Raw genomic sequence first — 15,446 nt, forward strand, 5'->3', positions numbered from 1 at the left:
AAAAAAAATCAAGTTGGTCTGCCCGACTATCAGATGCAAAACTTAAGGAACAAAACCATGGCATTTTGGCACAACTCTTGGTCCCAGGACGTGAGCAGAGAAATAAAGGGGGCTCCACAGCCGTCCTTAAGCATAGTGGAGGGTGTACTATCAGGGACCTGGAGCTCCAATCTGGAGCTGAAGAAGTGGAAGAACGGCCCAGCCCTCCATCCTAAGCGGGCAGATGGTGAAAACTTTCTGGTCTATGAGTCAAGATGGGGTCTTACAGCTCTGGCGGTGTGGCGACCAGGTGCGGGGAATACAGGGATACCTTCTCATAAGTCGCCTGTCTTTGTCGTCCCCAGCTTTCCCCTCGCCCCCGCGAGCGCCCCTCACCTTCCCTGGCCTCTGTCGCCTGCCCTTGCGATACCTGAGTCCCGGGGGCTTAGGCGGGATGCAAGAAAGAGTGGCCTACCACCCAGCCCAGCCCTGCTTGGAGCGTCTCAGTGCTGGATCCCATAGTCTTCATGCCTCATAGAGAGGATTCCCTAGGCGCCAGACTCCTATCTTGGCTTCTGCTGACTGGCCTGTGGCTGCCTGGAGGACAGACAGGCAAGGGGCAGCTGCCCTCTTGGTTTAGCAGCTGGTCCTGGCTCTGTGTAGTTTCCGCTGCTGGCTGGGGCCATGCCACTTCCAAACGTCTTTAACTGCGGAATTTTAAAATGGGAAGGAAGTGATCAGTCATTCGGCAGTTTTCTCCAGATCAGAAGGATTTTTGGAAAGGGCTCGAGGATGGGAGTGGATGTGGTGGCAGAGATGCTTGCGGGTTAGGGGCAAACTTGCAAAGCTTCAAGTTTTAGCTCCACTCCACCCCTGTTTTCACTGATGAGAGTCTCAGGAACCCCCTCTGGGTGGAGTTCCAGGAATTAAAAGCAGCCTGGGTACTGGCACCATGACCCCTTAAAGCCCACCATGAACTGAGGAAAAGAAAGCTACACTTTCTCTCTAGTCAGGAATGGCATCCCTATGGTGCTGTTCCCTAAGCTCCCCCAAGCCACCCCCAGCCCGATCCAGTCCATTTTACAGATGAGAACCCGGGTGGGAAACACCCTCCAGAATCACACTGGAGACAGCAGAGGAGTCCAAGGTCCTTTACTCAGAACTGCGGACATCCCTACTGACCAGGTCCTGTAGACCCCGCCCTCCCCCCACGGAGGTGGTACACTTGTTATAAGTGGTAGACACGGAGCACCCAAGACTTTTTGGAAGCCTGCTGAGAAAGGCAGAATTCTAGAATTGGATTCCCCCATCCTCCCCTCGGGAGCCTAGGATGAGACAGTAGCCATTCCTTGGGTAGCTCTAAATGAAACCCAGAGACGTGAAGGCTCTTCCCTGACTGCAGAGGAATTCAGAAAAAAAAACTTCAAAAAAGCAGAGGGCATGGGGGAGGGACTTTATGTAAGGAGACCTAGAGAGCAAAGGCCTGCAGGTTGCAGAGAAGGAGCCTTGACCTGCCAGGTCAGGTTCAGCATTGCAGATAAAGTGGAGACTGGAGGCCAAAGGAAGAGGTGGGGCTCAGAGAGATACAGTGTGCCAGAGAACACTCGTCCACATCTTCTCTTGGACTCAGCCAGCCCCCTTGGGTTGGAATCATTAGTCCCACTTTGTAGATGAGGAAACCAAGGCTCACAAGGGTTAAGTAAGCCATCCACAAGCCTGAATTCAGAGCCACCCATCATCTCCTCTACTTTTTAGAATCTTATGCTCTAATTGAGGAGATTGTTTCAGTTACAGTATAAGATAGTATGTAAATGTTACAGCTAGGATTAATTATTTTTGAAAACTAGATTCTCTTCCAGTCAGACCAATTCAGTAGCTGTTGTATTGTGTGCCATGCAGTTCTGAGCACTATGATAAATTCTGAGCATCCCTCAGTAAATGAAATCAGCCAGGCCCTGACCTCTGCCAGTGGGAGTAGGACCAGGAATGCCCGGCTCTCACTGGGAATTGGTTGAGTAAGGAAGGTCGTGGGTGGGAAGATGTCATAGGAGGCCTGGGTGAAGAGGAGGGATGGGAGAGGGCAGGGAGGAAGGTGGTAACAGGAGCTGGACTAACAACTGTCCCCACGCCAGTCACAAGTACTTGTCTCTGGCCCAAGGAGTGCACGCAGCATGATCAATCCCTGACCTGAAGGCCCAGGAAGAGAACGGAGCCCCTGCTGTTTAGCTGGTTTCTGGCTTACGGTTGTGGGTTCTGAAATGAGCCTGTCATTTTGAGATATGACAAGGACAGATGAAGAAGCAGCCCCGTGCAACTTCTGAGAGTGCTGGCCTCTCTCTGGAGCAGTGCCAGGCTGGCTAAGAACACTCCTGAGATACCAGTCATGTCCCGCAGTAGCCGGGATGGTATATCCCACACTCTCGGGGCTCACAAGCTGTTTTAAGCCCTTGACATTTACCATCGGACACAAGCTTGCCCACCGTCACAGGACTTGGTAGTAAAACCAGAGTAGCTTATGCTAGCCTACCATGGAGGCTTATGGACTTAGCTGAAGAGATTCTACATCAACTGTGTTCCTGATGCTCTACCCTCTTTGTTAGCTGACCGGATGGATCTGTCCTGATAGAATGATGTCAGATGGAAGATACAGCAGCCATACATGTTTCAGAACCTGGTTTGCTGACTCTCCTTCCATCTCAAATGGCATGATAACCACCTCTAACTGTCACTTCTGGGAGGACCACAGGCTGATAGATAGCATAGCTCCTGCCTGGCTGGGTGGTGCTCTGTGATCGTGCCTCCGTGGAATTCCCAGCACTCTGGCCAGGATGATAGTTGCTTTTTCTGTCGTCTTCTTTTTCCTAAAGGGGAAAAAAATATGAGCTTAAGGCTACTGGATCAGATTTCATTCTGTTTTGATAGCCCACTGTCAGAATATAGGCATTTTCTCTCTAATATCGAGATGGTTGGCCCGACAGTACGGCTTGCACCCGGCTGGCTGTCCTGTGTTTACAGCAATTACACAGGTGTATAATTGCATGGGGATGTTTGTTGGCTCAACCCTGCTCAGCCGTGCAGCCCCACAGGTTGGGCCAGGGAGAGGGCTGTTCAGTTTGTTTTCCTTTGGCTGGGAACTGAGGAGATGAATAGAGGGAGGGGAATTGGGTTGAGAGATTGTTGCCAAGAGCAATTTGGAGTCTCCTTCATATTAGTCAGAGATGTGTTTTCCTTTCTGAAGCCACCACATAGAAACTTCCACGAAGGGCTCTCTCTCTCTCTCTCTCTCTCTCTCTCTCTCTCTCTCTCTCTCCCACCCTGTGTGTGTTAGCTTTTGTTTTGATTTCTATCTTGCTAGATTTCTCATGACTAAGCAAAAAAGAAAAAAGAAGGAAAGAGAAAGAAAACAACTTGGAGGGTGGCGTGATGAAACCAGCCTTTGATAACATACGTTCTGCATGTCATGACTTAATAAATTTGAAAATGATCAATCCCAATGTACTGTGATGGAGTGCAAGGAGTAATTCCTTTGGAGAGAGAATTGATCTTTGTGGATGCCGTTTTGGGATTGAAGCATGATTTCCTTCTGTGCGGCTTGATCCTGGCCTTGGATAAGGAGGGATTCTGGTGGCCTTTGCTTTTGCTCCGTCAGGAGGGTCCCTCCATCTGGGCCCGGTGTGGATCCATCTAGGTTCACTTTTCTATCCTGCCCTGGCCGTGTGCCTCTCCCTTCCACCTAAGACATGGCAGGATACTCAGGGAGCCAGGAACTCAGCCATCGCCTGCTGGTCCTAAGACAGGAATCTGGAGACACTGATCAATAAGCAATCCATCTACAGAACAAACAGAGTAGAACAACTCTGATTCCAAACTTGAAAAGTAGCCTAAGAAGGTGTGCAATCTCTGTGGGCTTTTCCAAGTTACATACAAACTAAAGGCAGTCAAACACATGACCCTCCCAGTGATATCATGTGACTTGCCTTGACCTTTGACAATGTCTACATTGCCTACATATGTGTGGGAATTTACACATATAGGACTTCCACGGGGTTTTGTTCATGGATTCTCTCCATTCCTCTTAAAAATTTTATTATATTTATTTATGTGTGTGTTTGTGTGTGTGCGCACATACATACATCTGGGGGAGGGCACAAATATGCCATAGAGCTTATGTGTGGTGATATGACAATTTAGGGAGTTGATTCTCTCCTTCCATGCAGATTTCTGGGATCAAACTCAGGCCATCAAGGTGTCGGGAAACACTTTTTCCTGATGAACCATCGTGCTGGGTTTCTGACAGCTATTGCTACTCGGTTATCCAGAGATAACCAATTATCCCAGGGACCTTTGTGAAGCTACTAGTATAGGCCACTGTAGAAGGGACAAGTGGGTCCAGCTCCTGGTGACACTTCATTTGACATGAGAGAAGTGTAGCAGAGGCCACCTCTAGGAGGCAGAACGGAAATAGGAATTTTGGTTTGGTTTGGTTTGATTTTTCGAGACAGGGTTTCTCTGTAGCTTTGGAGCCTGTCCTGGAACTAGCTCTGGTAGACCAGGTTGGCCTCGAACTCACAAAGATCCGCCTGCTTCTGCCTCCTGAGTGCTGGGATCAAAGGCATGCGCCGCCATCGCCCGGCTTAGAAATAGGAATTTTTTTTAAGGATTGTTTTTAGATTTGGAGGTGGTGATGTGGATGGATTGGTCTGGATTTTAAAGATTCATCTACTGTATTCTTATGTGTATGAGTGTTTTGCCTACATGTATACCGCGTGTGGTCTGGGACCTGCAGACACACAGAAGAGGGCATCAGATCCCCTAGAACTGGAGTTACGGATGCTTAAGAACCAAACCCGGGTCCTCTGTCAGAGCAAGTTCTCTTAACCGCTGAGCCACCTTTCAGAGTGTTTGCCTTTGGTTCTGAGACAGAGATTCGTGTAGCCCATGCTCTTCTCAACTTCCCTATGTAGCCGAGGATGTCCTTCAGCTCCCGATTCTCCTGCCTCAGCTCTGAACTGCTAGGATTACAGGTGTGCTTTTGTTTTTGAATAGCAACTCCACTAAATTATAGTTCACATCCATATACTTTATCCACTTAAGGTGTGCAGTCCACTGGTCTTTTAGTTTATATATAGAGGTCATGCAACTATTACTATAATCTATTTTAGAGTCTTTTTATCGTACTAGAAAGAAGTGCTGTGCCCATTAGCAGTCACTGCCCCTTCACATGGAGCAGTCTTTCTGTCTCTCTAGATTTATTTGTCCTGAACATTATCATAGATGGAATGATATCATATGTGAGCTTTTGTGATTTTTTTTTATCTCATGCAATGTTCTCCAGAGGATCTACTTGAAGCATGCATTGACATTTGATTGCTTTTTCATCGCCAAATAGTATTCCCAGAGCTGCCACATTTGGTTTATCTTCTCTCCAGTTGAAGGATATTTGGGTTGTTTTCACATTCTTATAAAGGTCACCTGTGTACAAGCTTTCATGTGGCCCTGGGTGTATCTCATGCTCGTGGGTGTATTCCTAGAAGTGGAATTTCTGGTTACATTGGGAAACTGCCGGGCTGTTTTTCACGGTGGCCCTATTGCACATTGCCATCCACAATGTAAGAGAGCACACTTCTGTTTCTCCACAACCTCAATACCGCTGGATAATATCGTTCAATTGCAGTCTTCCTGTTTTCTCTGTTTTGTCTTGTTTTGTTTTCTGAGATGGGGAGAGTGGTGCTATGTAGTCTATGAAGCCTTGGCCTCTTTCCTCAACCTCCTGAGTCTTAGGATTACAGATGTGTGCCTCCCTCCATTCCTGGAGGCCATCCTATTTACCAAGGGTTTATTTGTCTAGGGAAGCAACGTCCTTAAGTCTGTAGTAAGTATGGCCACATTTGCCATAGTTATTTATCCTAAGAACCATTTGCCCTCTGGGATGTCCTATTTATCAGTGTATCCTCTGAACTCATGCCAAGTGTCCCCTCTAAGTTTCTACCTAACAATTCTGTGATTTCTGTGTGGCTGGGTGCTCTGTTTTCAGTGGCATCTAAGGTCTGCAATGAAATAATTTTTGCAATTGCTGGGAATGATGGGAGGGCTGACTCTCTTGGAACAGAAGTAAATGAGTCCTGGGGTATAGAGAACCGCTTTATTTGAATACTACCAAAGATTGTAAAAACGTGCCTTTCATCTGAGCGTACTGAGTGCAGCCTGTTAGACAAGCTGTGGCTTTGTGAGCCAAACCTCAGCACTAGAAGGGGATGCCAGGAGCTCCTTGGGGGAGTCGCTGTGTTAGAACTTGGCTGGAGTGGTCCATGGACAAGCTGGGGCAGGCTTTGTCCCTTCAAACCATTGCTTAGTTCCCCGGCCCCTAGCCTTGACCACATGTCGCTCTCATCTTGAAGCCTTTTAAGAGCTGGCAGGTGCTGGTCCCACCAGAGAGAGAGGACAGAAGAAGCGTAGGTGGCAGCCAGGCTGCAGGTGATGGTGATGAGGTTTAAGAACCCGCAGGATCCTCTTCACCTTGGTTCCCTCCTCTTAAATGGCAGTAGCTTAGGCTCTATCTCCAGAGGGGTCGTCATAGCTGACTCAAGCTGTGAGTGAAAGGAGTTTCCTGCCACTTTGAGCAGCCCAGAGCCCTTGAATATAAAGAAGCTTCTGGAGTTTAGCTTTGACCATTCAGGGTGTCACATTCCGGAGAACCATTGTTCCAACTTCTTGGAGCAGGAGTTATGAAATGGAACTTACGTGCTCGGAGTCACGCTCTCTGAGGACAGGGACCAGAGGACCACATGATCTACTGTAGTTGCTCCGGCTGGTCTGGGGGTGTCAACAGCTGTGACGCGACAGAATTTAGACTCGGTGCCACTTTCTTCTCTGTCCCCACCCCGTGGTAGCCTGTCCACTCCCTTAGGAAGCTTTAGAACTTTCCCTGCCTTATTTGACTAATAAATCTAGTAGCGGCCTAGCACTCCATGCATTCATTCCTCCACCAACGTTTCCCAACCCTGTTCTATGAATAGCAAATCAACCAAAGCTCAGTGCCTGCCCTCAAATAATGTACCAGCACATTTTAAGCAGTGAGCCATCCTGTGACTAGTTCCCACAGGTGCGATTTTAGACATCCCTGACTCAGATGCCGGAGAGTCAGGGAGACCCGAACTCCTGGCAGAGGAAAGCAGCTCTGCCTGTAAACTTGTCTTCAAGCCCTACTTTCCACCCTTCCTCACTGTAGCTTGGCCCTAGGCAGATTGCTCAAAAAGTGTTTCTGCCTGTTGCAATTTGTTGCAATTTGTTAGCCCTTCTGGGTAATTGTGCAGTAAAGCCCAATGCCCAAGCATCTCTGTGCTAAGTTACCCTGGTACAAACCCGGGGCAGTGCATCTGGGTTGTCCGGTTGCCCTATGTTTAGCTGTTCAGGAACCCTCTGTACTGATCTCCATAGTGGCTGTACCAGTTTACACTCCCACCACCAGTGCCGAACACCATTCATTGCTGTTACTGGTTTCCTTGACCTTAGCCATTAGGACTGCAGGTAGGGGATAGAATCTTAAAATGGTTTAAGGTTGTGTTTCCTAATGGCTAGGATGTTGAGCACTTTTTAAAATATGTGTTGGTCACTTATGCTTTTTAAAATTTAATTCCCAGCCAGGCTGTGGTGGTGCACACCTTTAATCCCAGCACTCAGGAGGCAGAGGCTGGTGGCTCTCTGTGAGTTCAAGGCCAGCGTGCTGGTCTACAAGGCAAGTTCCAGGACAGCCAGAGCTGTTACACAGAGAAACCCTGTCTCAAAAAAGCAAACAAACAAACAAAGAAAGAAACAAAACATATATCTATTTTCCACTAACTTTCAGAAGCCTTCACTTACTACATTTTTTGAGAGGGTTTTGTGTGTGTGTGTGTGTGTGTGTGTGTGTGTGTGTGTGTGTGTGTGTACGTGCAGTATAGATCATGTGTAGGGGTCAAAGGACAATTTGTAAGAGTAAGTTACCTCCTTCCACCCTGTGGGTCCCAGGGATTGAACTCAGGTCATCAGATTTGGCACCAAGCACCTTTCCCCACTGAGCCCTCTTGCCAGCCCCCGTTGATGTCTTCTTTTGAGAACTGTCTGTTCGGTATTAGCCCATTTGGTGATTGGAAGATTTGGTTGTAGTCAATCTTTTTCCAATTCTTTGTGTATTCTATATATTAAATGTTTGTCTAAAGTGTATTTGGCAAAGACTTTTCTCCCATTTTGCCGCTGTCTCTTCACTTGAGTGTTATTTCATTTGCCGTCTAGGAACTCTTTAACTACATGTCACTCCCACACCCCCGCCACCACCACCAGCAATTCTTACAGTTGCTTCCTCTGTTTCCAGGGTCCTTCTCTATCTGCACCTGTCTGTATCTTAATGTGTTTCTTTCTAGTAGTGCCAACATTTCTGGCCTCATATTAAGACACTGATTAATTTGGGGTTGATTTTTTTGTGTAGGGTGAGAGATTTAGATCTCTCTAATTTTACTCTTTGGCTTGTGAATATCGGTTTTCCCAGCGCTGTTTGCTGAAGGGACTCTCTATCTAATGTATATCTAGGATACGTTTATCAAAACTTTGGTGGTTGTAGCTGTGTTTATTCCTCAGTTCTCATCATCAGTTGGCTACATGTCTATTTTTGTGTCCGAATCATGCTATCTTTGTCCCTACGACTCTGTGGTATACATTGAAATCAGACATTCTGATACTTCCAACATGATTTCTTCTGTTTAGGGTTGCTATTGCTATTTAGGGTGCTTTGCACTTTCATAGATATTTTAGCATTTTTTCCCTAGTTTTATGAAGAATGTTAGGGAGTTTTCATGGAGATTGCATTGAGTCTGTATATTTGATATTATAGCCATTTTTTCCACATTAATTCTGTCATGGAACAGTGTCTCCTTCCACTTTTTTCTTTGTTGTCTTTCAGTTTTAATCGTAAAGGGTTTTCGTCTCCTTAGCTTTGGTTCTAGACATTCGGTTTTATTTTTTGAAACTGTTGTGAGTGAGACCTTCTTTCCGAACTTCTCAGCATGTTCATCATTGTTGCATAGAAACGTTACTGACTTTTGTGCTGTTTTGTATTTGGCTTTTTGCAAATATTTATCATAGCTAAGCATTTTCTTGTTGAATCTTTCAAGTCCTTTAAGCACAGAACCATGTCAGCCCCAGTTGGGACATTTGGCTCCCTGCTTCCTGTCTGTAGCCCTTTTTTACTGCTGCAGAGAAAACTTCCAAGTACTACCTTGAACAAGAGCGGAGAAAGTGGGTACTTCTGTCATGGTCCATGTTTTAGAGGAAATTGTTCAGCCTCCTCCCGTTTGGTATAATGTTGGCTATATGTTTGTCTTATGTAGCCTTTATTATGTTGAAATGTGTCCATTCTATTTCTAATTTCTTCAGGGAGTTTTATCCTGAAGGGATGTTGAACTTTTTCAAATGCCTTTTCTGTACCAGTTGAGATGGTTGTGTGTTCTGTCTTTAAGTCTACTTCCTTGCTGTATCACACATATGTGTTTCTATGCTGATTTTGTGTATGTTGAACCACCCTGGCATCCCTGGGGTGAAACCAAGTTGGTCATGATGGATGATCTTCTTAATGCATTCTTGTGTCTATCCAGAGATAAGTGGATAATGAAAACGTGGTACCTGTACACAATGGAATTTTATTCAGCCTTAGGAAAAACGATGACATTTGCAGGAAAGTGAGTGGAACTGGAAATTATTACGTTAAATGAAATAAGCCAGACCCAGAAAGACAAATATCACACGTTTTCTTTCATATGTGGATCACAGATTTTAAATTTTATATTTTCATATGCATATATGAGAGTGGAGGTTATGAAACTAAAAAGTGGCCCAGGAGAGAGGACAAAGAAGAGTGCTTAGGGGAGCGAGGCTGAAGAATGCCTGTGATGTGGAAGCAGAGGCAGGGGGATGGAAACAGGGTGGGGGAGTAGGAGGAGAGGACCAGTAAGAACAGCGTGTGGATGAAACTAGTTTTTAAAGAGTACTTCTGCCATTCTGACCTCAGCCACCAACTCTCCGCTCCCCTGCTGGGCCAAGTGGTGGTGGAGCTGAGGAGAGGGAAGGGGAGGGGAGGGAAGGGGAGGGGAGGGAAGGGGAGGGGAGGGAAGGGGAGGGGCGGGAAGGCAGCAGCTCTATTCCCCAGATCTGGGCTCTGTGCTTCTCAGTCTTGGCTCTCACCCTATAACCCTGACTGGACAATTCACAGGACAGCTGTGCTCCGAGGACTGAAATAATCAGTATTTATTAAAGCTGTTGAAGGAGGGCCTCAGGGAGGAGGTAAAGAAGGGTCGCATTTCTACTTTGCAACAAGGGAGAGCCAGGTGAGGAAACCTGAGGCAGCTTCTATGTCGGAGCTGAGCCCTTCCCTCCCTCCCTTCCTGGGAATGCACATGGGACTGCAGCTTTGGGAGGTGGGAGACATTTTTCTCTTTTTAATGAAGGAAGAGCCTTGAGGGTTCATTTGAATAGGGATTAATATCCCTATGGCCTAGACCTGCCCAGAAGGAGAAATTCTAGAAGGGTGGAAGTTGCAATAAAAGGAAATGGGCTTGGTCTGCTTCCAACTGATGAGGAGGCCTCACGCTTGGCAGCTTTGAAGGGAACATGTATGGGGTACTTACCTGGGCATGGCTGTTACCCTCTAGACTGTATGCGCGCACGCCTGTGGGTGCATGTGTGTGTGCATGTGCGTGTGTCCTCCTATGTGTGCCTGTGCTTTAAGTAACTAGCTAATCTAAAGGTAACAAGATAAAGGAGACACCGGGAAGTTATGAAACCACCCCGAGTGTCCTTGGCCCTGGTTTGATCTTGTTTATCATCACAAGGTTGCACTCTACAGCCCAAGCTGGTCTTCCTGCTTCCCCCTCCCAGGTGTTCCCCAGTGCATGCGCCTCTATGCCCACCTCTTGGCCCTTGATTTTGTCTGTTTGATTGATTTGTTTTGTTTTGGTTTGGTTTCTTTTTTTTTGTATTATTTTATTTATGTAAATATGTGTGTGGATGCCCATGGGGATCAGAAAAGGGCATTGGATCTCCTAAAACTGGAGTTATAAGTGGTTGTGAACCACTTCATGTGGATGCTAAGAGCCAAATTCCGGTCCTTTGCAAGGACAGCAAGTGCCCTTAACTGCTAAGCCATCTTTGCAGCCCTTGGCCCTTGGTGTTTGAGCATTTTCCTGGGGAGAGGGAAGCAGGCATCAATGCAAACTTTTTATTCAGCTTTTCCTCCATGGCTCCACTGGCCTCCGCCCACAGGCACCTGCCCACCCAGGCATTATTCTGTACCCCACAGCTGCTCCCTGCAAACTGAGCAAACTCCTTATCCCCTGGCCCTGATGAAGCCACGTGGTTCTAGGAAAACCCTCTGCATCCTTGGCCACAGGATACAGCATCCCTGTTGAGATGTCATGGTGTTAAGATAGTAGACCGGCTGGTCCACCCTCTTTGCAGTTGCTTTGGACAGTATGGGACCAGCCACGCCTGTGAGGAAGGAGCCCTGGAGCCACGTGAGTCACAGGATGTGGGAACTGCTTAGGAGGCCTGTGCTCAGGCTCAGCTGCAAGAGGCTGCGTTGGAAAGAGGATGGTGGACCCCCGTGAGAGCACAGGGAGAGGACAGCCCTTGTGGGCCTGGCCAGGAAGACCAGCAGTCGCTGTGAGGACAAACTGTACTATAGAGCAGTGACGTCCTCTTCTAGGAGGTGGGCTTCTTCCAGGTATACTGGATGTGGCCTCAGACAGGTAGGGGTCCAATAGAGCCCAGCAGCTGCTCCCATTCCAGATGTCTGGGGCCTTGGGAAGGGAGGTCTCAGCGGGCTCTTGGCTGTGGTGAGTGGGATGTTTTATGGTGCCGCCTCTTTTCCACTCCCTTCTCTGCAGACCTTGCTCCATGCTGAGAGGCAGCTTCCCACCATGCTCCCTGCCCCTCCTTTTCCACTCCCATGGTGTAGCCTCTGAGTGAACCTGGCCTCTAGCTCGTGGAAGCTGGTCCAATAACAAGAACGTGGCTGGTTAACAAGAACGTGGCGGAGCTCTGTAAACACAGGCAGAGGAGGGGGCTGAGCACTGACCAGCCTGAGCCCTGACTGGGAGGAGAGGCCCAGTGGCCCTGCCTTGAGGGTGTCTAAGGAGAAGACAAGGTGTGTCCTAGAAGGAGGAGTACAAGCTTTTAGTCCCTCCCGCAGCTAACAGAGCCAGCACAGGAGGGACCTGGTCCCTGGAGACAGATCAGCACCCACTATTGTCCAGGCCCCTAATGACCCAGCAGACCCCAGATGCAGGGCTCTGTCCTGTCTTCTCAGTGACTGCCATCTGTCTAGACAGGTATGATTGAACTCGCAAAAGAAGCATGAATCTACATAGTATTCCTTCAGCTGACTGGTCCAGGAAGGAGTGCTGACCAATCAGAGTATGCTGGGCTGAGGGCTCAAGGAGGAGCTCTGAGCTGGAATGGTGATGTTGATCAAGGCCAAGTGACATGGGCGCTTAGCTCATAGACTCCGGTCAGGGCCTGATTCCAGTCTCTGCTCTGTCATTAAGGGTTCTGTGACCTTGACCTAGTTATTTGAGCTGTGTAGGCTGAGGTTTCCCTATTTGCAATGAGACTGAAGCCTCTTGGGGAGGATGGGCAGGGCCTCTCACCGCCTTGGCCTGTGAAGCTTGTTCTCTGCATGGCGCCCTTCATTGTTTGGAAGGACCTCGCTGAGCTGAGTGCATCCTCCCCCCTACTCTCCCTTGACGCTCCCCATCTCTCCCTGCCCCTCTCCCTTCCCGCCAGTCTGTCCCATTACCTTCTCTTTGTCTGAGGTGACTGCTCTAACCTACGGCCAGACAGGAGGACAAGTGTCCCCTCCTCTGTGTCCTAGGCTGGGATGTTCAGATTCTTCTCCCAAGGGTGCTGCGTCTGGCTGCACAGCTCCAAAGACTCAGTGTGAAGCTCTATCTCCAGCCACCGACCCTCAGAGTGTCTTATAGAACTCAGAAGCATAGAAAAACCCCACAGAATTCTCCTAAGAAAGCAAGAGTGGTCACCAGGAACCATTCAAGCAGATGTTCCCAGGAGCATGAAGTCAGTGAGGGCTCTCATTTGGACAGGATCCCCCGGGGGCCCCCCCGAACTGTCCGGAATTTTGGAAATAAGCTTGTTTCGGGACTCAAGGTGGCTTGAGCTCAGAGTCAGTTCCGGATAATTGAAGTCGGGAGGGGTTGGGGGGTCACACTAGCCAGGGCTGGGCCCAGAGCCCATCTCTCATGCGATGGACAATACTCAGTGGCATTCAGAGCTCACGTTGTCCAGCGAAGTATTTGAAAAGGTGGAGTTAGTCTATCTGTGTGACCAGAAACTCCCTAGATCTGACATACCTGGATCAGCACTTAGACTTTCAAAACAGTAATGAAGAATTACCTAATAATGAGTTTCCCAAAGTAATTACTGCCAGGGACTAAATCACAAAAGATAATACTGTGGGGGGGGGGGGGGAATCAGCATGAGAGCCAATAAAGGAAATGGGAAACATTAGCACCCGAACGTAAACTTTTGAAATGATATCCTTTGATAAGATCAAATGCTATGAAAATAGCACATCGCCAAAGACTAATCTGTCCAAACATGTGGCCGTTGCACGGCCCGATTGCAGGTGCTCATATGTTCATACCGTGCGCTGCAGCTGCCGTGCCTTTCCTCTGCTCTTGGCAGTGCCAGGGAAGGGGTCATACAGGATATCCCACATTCTTAGACTGCACAACCTGCTCCTGTCTGGCTGCCACCCCATGCCAGAGGACCTTCTGCTGGACAGCACCTCTCCTTTGGCAGGGCTACTGCCCTGAGTCACCTGATCTCCCAGGGCCACCAAATGAAGTGAACGTAGCATTTTTCTTGCCACCATTGCCACCTTGATAGCATGGGTCAACAATCATAGTGGTGGGGCCTTAGAGTATTTCCTAGTGATACCCATAGTGGCCGCTGCTGCTAGAGGTTGGGAGAGGGGGTGGCAACTAGGGTCCTTCTTCCAAGTAGTGCTTATAATTCTCCTGTGTCCCCAAGAGGTGTCTTTGTTTGCCCTAGTTTCTTACTCTTCCCTGGACTGGCTCAGCCCTTAACACACCAAGATTGCCTTAGAAAGTGAGTGCCCACCCTTAATCCTGAGACCCAGGGGTCATTTGTAAGCCCTCAGCATCACTGTGTCAGAAGACCCTGGACAGCCAGGCTCACACCCACCTCCTGCTGGCTTCTCCATAGTAAACAAGATAGAAAAGAATTCAGTAGTCAAAGTATCTAAAAGGGTAATTAGCAACATATTGTAAGTCTCAAAAGTTGGCTGTGCTTAGTTACTCTCCAGACCATGGTGCCAGGCTCTATTCCAGGCTGTGCCGCTGACTTCAGTGAGGGTGTGTGCTTACTGTGTCTCCTAGAGGCCGAGCCAGCCCAGGGAAGAGTAAGAAGCTAGGACAACAGAGGCACCTCTTGGGGACACAGGCTGGAGGATTTTAAGCACTAGTTGGGAGAAGGACCCTAGTTGCCACCCCCTCTCCCAACCTCTCTGTGAGCAGCAGTGGTCACTATGGGAATCACTAGGAAATAATCTAAGGTCAGGCAATGATTGTGTGCTATCATGGTGGCAATGGTGGCGAGGGAAATGCTACGGTCACTTGATTTGGTGGCCACGGTAGACCAGGTAATCTCCCCTGGGACATCCATTCCCATTTCAACACCTGTTCCCATCCTTCTCATCCCAGCCTCACGAATCACAGTCGGGAGTATAGACTGCAGGCTTTTCTTGGGCTCTTTCATCAATCTAGAGGATGTGGCAATTCCAGGTAGAGATCACCTTGCCCCGAAGTAAGTGATGGCAATTAAAGGGTCCAGTCTGCTCAGAGAGATTGGGGGATGGCAGTCTGCCTGTGATCCCCAGGTTGTAGGGTTAATCTGACAGCTGGGTTGATTCCTTGTAGACAGGTTTGCCGTAAATGGTGGTTTTCCTGGCTCACTGAGCTCTGCAGGGAAGAAACCATCGCACTGTCCCCTGGCTACATCACTTCCTGTCCATCAGCAATACCAACGTTAAGTCACACATAGAAAGCAAGGGAACAACTCTTCCTATTAATGAATGAGGTTGGAATGGACACATGTTTTTCTTACAGATTCATTAAGAAAAACATGTTAATATCCCAAGAGCAAGCTGTATTTTAAGGCTGTATCTTGAAGCCTTGATTTCTATGTCTGACATTCTTATAGAGCTTAGATTTGGAAACTCAGAAACTGTGATGCTTTGAATGAGAATGGCCCCCACTGGCTCATATGTTTGAATGCTTGGTCATCAGACAGTGGTACTGTTTGAGAAGGATTAGGAGGTGTGGCCTTACTGAAGGAAGTGTTTCACTGGAGGTGGGCTTTGAGCTTTCAAAAGCTCACACCAGGCCAACAATCTCTCTGCC

The 15,446-nt window shown here is 48.1% G+C and overlaps 1 protein-coding gene across 4 annotated transcripts in view; it reads left to right on the forward strand.

Moving 5' to 3' along the window:
* The window catches only part of Zbtb7c (zinc finger and BTB domain containing 7C), a 228,692-nt gene that overhangs the window by 143,063 nt on the left and 70,183 nt on the right, over positions 1 to 15,446 (forward strand). The window lies entirely within an intron of this gene.

The sequence above is a fragment of the Alexandromys fortis genome, unplaced genomic scaffold, assembly GCF_014885135.2.
Source record: "Alexandromys fortis isolate MF-2015 unplaced genomic scaffold, M_Fortis_MF-2015_v1.1 scaffold_71, whole genome shotgun sequence".
Taxonomy (NCBI): Eukaryota; Metazoa; Chordata; class Mammalia; order Rodentia; family Cricetidae; genus Alexandromys; species Alexandromys fortis.